Source organism: Arvicanthis niloticus, chromosome 16 (genome assembly GCF_011762505.2).
Source record: "Arvicanthis niloticus isolate mArvNil1 chromosome 16, mArvNil1.pat.X, whole genome shotgun sequence".
NCBI classification, from domain to species: Eukaryota; Metazoa; Chordata; class Mammalia; order Rodentia; family Muridae; genus Arvicanthis; species Arvicanthis niloticus.
The window spans coordinates 9920129-9925990 of record NC_047673.1 but is presented as its reverse complement, the minus strand read 5'-3'; the positions used below and the strand labels follow the sequence as shown (position 1 = coordinate 9925990).

The 5862-nt window shown below is 47.3% G+C and overlaps 1 non-coding gene across 1 annotated transcript; it reads left to right on the top strand.

Annotated features, from left to right (window-relative positions):
- Window positions 1–4710: 4710 nt before the first annotated feature.
- On the top strand, window positions 4711–4842 carry LOC117722138 (small nucleolar RNA SNORA17). Its single transcript, XR_004608523.1, has one exon. It is a non-coding gene; the product is annotated as a small nucleolar RNA SNORA17 (small nucleolar RNA).
- Window positions 4843–5862: the final 1020 nt, after the last annotated feature.

The window sequence follows — 5862 nt, the reverse complement described above, 5'->3', positions numbered from 1 at the left end:
CCAGTAAATAATACAATCTTTGGGTTCACAGTATGATGAAATATCATGTAACAGGATGATTTGGGGTTGACAGCTGCCTGGGCTTCTCTATGCCTCTAAGATGCTACAAACCTACTTCAATAGACTGATCCCTTCCATTCTCCGTGACTTTGTCTACTTGTGGAACTAAAAGTATCAGCCACAGGAGAAACACAAGTGGGATGCCCCCCACCCCCAGAAAGAATGGAGGACCTGAGTACACACAGTAGCCACAGAGAAAAAGTACAAACTAGGGCCCAGAAGAGGTGATGGCAGCCATTGCACAAAATTCACTGAAAGGTGGGCAAAGTCTGAAGAAACTCACTCACCTACTTATGTCAGAAGGATTGCAGATCATCCCAGAACTCATCAAAATGAACCCCAAACCAAGAACTCATCTCCTCACACCCACAGCATGTTTATATGGTTTGCAGCCTTGGTCCTGTATTAACTTAGTCCATGCGTTGATAATAACAAGACCCAGGACTGCACATTCCAGGGCAGAAAAACCAAAGGGGGTTTCAGAGACCTCCAGAACTTTTCCCTGTCTGCTGAAATGAAGGGTGCATTCTATTATGTTGTTTGATTACATGCTATGGGGCATATTCACACAACACAGCAGGCAGTGTGCTGCTGGCTCATGCTAGCTTGCAGACTGGTGCATGACACATGCCATCTAGCTGGTAAATACCACTTCCTTCTGGAAACAGATGAACTTGTGAATCCACAGACTGGGTGAAGATTACGCTTGCAAAGAGGACAGGTGTCCTCATGGGGGGCCCAGTAATGTTACCCTGCAACTGGGACCTCCATCTGCTGTCTCCAAACACCATACTGATTCAAAGGTGAACATCTCCTACTATCCTGGGTCCCAGGCTGAAGGAGACACACAGTAGGTCTCCATGGCCCTACTGTATAAGTCAGTCTACAGTTTCTTGTATTTTCTGTGGAACCCTGACTATTCACTCTGAATCCATTCACTCTGGCCAGCATTTCTAGAGGAAATTCTCCCTGCTGTGTCCTGAAAGATAGCAAGACTTAGTTATAGATAGGACCGTGAACTTTAAGGAGGTTTCAGGCAGTGTGGTCCCTGTGTAACATGCTCCTTCACTGATGCTAGACTGAGCAAGAGGTCTAGAGAGCCTGGCCTTCTCAATCTACTGGGCCAACACCTGTTCCTTTGCCCAGAGATTCTAAGAGAACCACCATATAAGAATGACTCAGAAAGGGACAATGGTGTGTGTGTGTGTGTGTGTGTGTGTGTGTGTGTCAACATTTGCAGGAAAGAAACAAAAATGTCCCCCTCCAGGAATCAATAGAGTGATCTCTGACTCAATGGGGACATAACGACTAAGAAAAGGCATGGGGTGCTCTGGGTACCCACATGCTCAGGAGTGATGGGGCAGCCTAAACAGGACCAGGCACGTGGATGCCTGCAGGAAGCCAGGCTCTGTGTACTCAGAATTTTCCTCCAGGAAGTAGACAGCTGGACTCTATCAGAGTCACTTCTCGGGCCAGAATACTGCTCCACCTCTGCAGAAAACAGAGGGCATTCTGGGAATGTATTTTTAGGTTCCAGTCTGAAGAGCGCTGACCTAAGAAGCTAAAAATATGTGTTGTGGGAAGGGCATATTTGCGTTGCGGATTCTTTCTTGTAAAGTAATTAGTCTTTCTAATGCGTGGGGAAATTTTCACTTGGAGTCTCACAGAAATGAAAACACATTTTAGAAGGAACCTGTTCCTATTGAGAGTCTGAGCATTCTAATTTGAGAACCCTGATCTCGGAGTTGCATGTAAGACTCCAGGAAGTAGGCAGCCTCCACGAAGTCCTGCTAAGAGGAGAACTGGAAACTGGGTTCTATAACAAAGCGATTCTGGGAAGAGGTAAGGAACGATGATTTGGATAGACCATAGCTTCCTCATTCCAAAAAGCTCACTCCCACTGACTCAGGAAAAACATTTCTTTCCTAAATCCCAACCTATACCTCCCCTGGTCTGTAGCAAAGCAGGCTGCCCACAGGCAGCAGAGAGGTTTAGCAATGTGAAATGGGAATGGAGATGGGGGTTGCGGGTGGGGAGATTCTGCAGTGCTCAGCATGTCAGCAGAAGCCTTGAAGAGGTTAGGGATAGATAGAAACCAGTAGCTTCCAGGCCCTAGCTGGCATCCAAAGTCAACATATAGCTGGGGCAGGTGCCTGTGAGTCTGGTGACCAGTCCTCCTTGGACCTGCCTGTTACTCTGTTCAGCATTGTAGAAAAATCACAACTCCCTGACGCTATACCACCATCTGTGCTCTCTTAAAATGTTCAACCCTATCTGCAGCTCAGTCTTAGTACCTCTCAGGACACAGCTATTAGAATTCCCTTTGGGAGGGCTGGCCAGGGAGAATGGATTCCACAGTCTGGGTTCCAGAGAAAGTCCACAGAGCTGGGAGTTGACTCACATAATTGGCCATGGATTCTCAGAATCCTTACTATGTGCCCCACCCCCACCCCGAGTCCTCAAAGAGCACAAGGTGTGGTAGGTCTTAGGTTCCCCTTGAGACTGGAAGGTTTGGCATCTACAGCGGATGGAGGTCCCATGCAAAAGGTTGAAAGCTGTGAGATCAATGAAGACAATTTTCACCCAGTCTGTGAACTCATGTGCTCATCTCTTTATGACCCAACATTTTCTGCTGTCCTGAGAGAAGAAAGCCTGCTTTCAGCGTGCCCTCCCTGAACCCCAAAATTCAGGGGAGTATTAGTTTCCAGTTGGAGGGAAACCATATCATTGCAGTTCTTCCTCTGTTCTTGATGGGATCTCAGAGAGGGCGTCATTGGATAACCTCACTAGCTTATGGCTCTGGGTAGAGTCCATTGTTTTGGTAAAACCACGGTGAGATCTAGAGATGACTATGTTGGTTAAGTGTTCCCATGTAAGAAACCAGGATGGCACAGTGCCTTTGCAGCCCTGGCATTGGTAAGGGAAGAGACAGCAGGGTCCCTGGAGCCTTCTGGTCACCCAGTCTGGCTAAATCAATGAGCTGGAGGTTCAGCGAAAGACTGTATCTCAAAAAAGGGAAGGTCAGAAGCTCAAAAGTGGACTCTGTATTTAAGAGCGCTTGTTCTTGCAGGAGACCTGGGATTGTTTCTCAGCATCTGTATGAAAACTCACAACTATTTCTAACTCTGGTCCCAAGGGATCTGAGGCCCTACTTTGACCTACACAGGCAACAGCACATACGTGGTACACATGCAGATGTGCAGCCAAAAAACTCATACACATAAAATAATATAATGACATTTTAAAAAATGCAGTGGAGAGTGATTGAGGAAAACACTGGGCATTACATTCTACATTCACACATACCCACACATATGCACGCACATAAACATATATACACACATATATGCACATAAACATATGTACACACATGCATGACATAAACATGCACACACATTTATGCACATAAACATGCATACACATGCTTTCAAATAAACATGAACACACATGCATGCACACAAACATGAACACACATGCATGCGCACAAACATGGACACACATGCATGCGCACAAACATGGACACACATGCATGCGCACAAACATGAACACACACATATACATGTACATAAACATATATACACACATGCATGCACATAAACATGGACACACACATGCATGCATGCACATAAACGTGCACATACACATGCATGCACATAAGCATGTACACATACATACACACACACACAGAGGCAATGTTTGTGCTTCCTTATAACCTTGCCATGGTCAGAAACAGACAACCCAATAAAACTCATTTTCACATGAAGAGATTCCTCCAGTGAGAGACCCTGAAGGCAACTGTGGGCACCGAGGAAGCGGTTGCTACGCAGTTTGTTTCAGTTTGTTTAGTGATACGTTTAGGCTCTAACCTAGGTTCCATTGGCTCCTTTAAGCTTCCAGAGGGATGGCCAAAGGCTGTCCCAGGTGAGGAGCGGTACTTATATTCTTAGCTCCCAGATCATCTAAGAGGGAACATCTAACCAAGTATGGAATGCCTCTACTGAGATGACCCAATGTCCCGATTCTAAAAGCCCCACACCGACTAAGTCTACTTTGCCGTATTCAGTACAGTTTAGCGTGAGCATGTCATTTTTGAACATTTTGTCATTGCCCATGGCATTTCAGGTAGGTATCCATTCATTCATTTCTGTGAGAGCCCAAACTTTATTTGGTTCAATGAGAAAACTCTTCCACCAAACCAGAATCAGGACACAGAAGCCCCACACTGATAAACAGGACAAAGCCCCCGTGCCCTTAGGTAAGATGGTTTCCTACTTCCAGCAGATGCAAGTGAAGTCTGGATTAACCCAAATGCATGCTGAGTCTGTCTACTCATCCACTTCTGGGGGACAGGGAAGGAAGGCTGCACGTGAGTGTGCTACATGTATCTGCAGAAGCAGAGGCATTAAAATGATCTCAAATGAGAGCATAGGTATTTTTATGTTTCTTCATAAGTAGTCATTTTTAGACCGGCTGGGATTCTATGTACCTGATGTTACATCTATGCTCCTAAACACAGGAGAACCACGCCCTCAGAGGCTGAAATGCATGGGTCTGGATAGCACATGAACAGTTGAGCTTTCAATGCACCTGGCTTCTGATTCCTCAGAAAGGACATACTACTTTATTCAAGTAGTTAGAAATGTGTTTCAACCTGCCCCTAGAAGCATTACAAGTGTGACTGCTGTGTCACAAGTGTGTCAGTAGGTGGCAGAGAGGAGAGAGGCTATGCCTATGCTCAGTGTTCTGACCTATGAATATCTGAATGATTAATAACCTAACATTCCCTGAAAAACAGCAAGCCTAGGAGGAGTCTAATGCTGTGGAGACCCCCATAGCTCCCAGGTCCAAAAGCAAGTCAGAGACTAGAAGAATCTTCCTGGGACCAAGGGCCCCCAGCAGAAGTGAGCCCAAGATAGATAAACCCTCACCTGGGGCCACCAGACCTGTGCCATGGGGTCCGAACAGGGAGCTAGCCTGAGATGACCACAAGTCAGGCACTGTGTAGGCCTGGTGTGACAGACAGACCATGCTTGAGATGACCCCTGCCTGGCACCATAACACATGAGCAGGGTTTAGCACTCCTGAAACCATTCCTGAGATGACTCCAGACACTCAGAGACCCTGGGTACCACTAAGGGGAGCAAGTGAGTGGTGGAGAAATGGAAGAAAAAAAGAAACAGAAGGATGTGGGCACAATGAAGAGAGGCAGAACTGGAGACTCGAGGGTAGTGAGAAACAGCCTGACGTGAGTAGCCACTGATGCTACCTGGGACCATGGTGGGGTCCTGGCCTGCGCTGGTACCAGGAGTCACATCTGGACCTATGGCACTGTAGTAGCAGGTATCTATGGCCACAAAGACCAGGTGGAAGTCTCTAGTCTGGGCTACCACACAGAGGCATATTACTGTCTGAGTGCTGTGCAGAACTGGCCACACTCCTCACTTAGACATCATGGGAGAGCTGTCCCTGGGAACATGAAAGCAGGACAGCTGACCCCACCCTTCACCAGCTACAACATTTGGGAGAGCAGGCCCTGCATCTCATCTGGGAGGCCCAGTAGAGCTGACCCTGTTGGTGGGGGCACCCTGCAGGTGTGAGCACGGGGGAGCTAGCCCCATCACGTGTCTGCCATGTGGTGACATGGGTGAGGGAGAGATGATTCACCCCTTCCCACCCCTTGCCACCTATGGCAGACAGGATAGCTGGCCCTGCCCCTGATCTGCTGTGGTACTCAAGAGAACAGGTGCTGCTCCTTGTCTGAGCAGCACAGTAGAGACTTGCCTTGGATATGGGGGTTGTAGG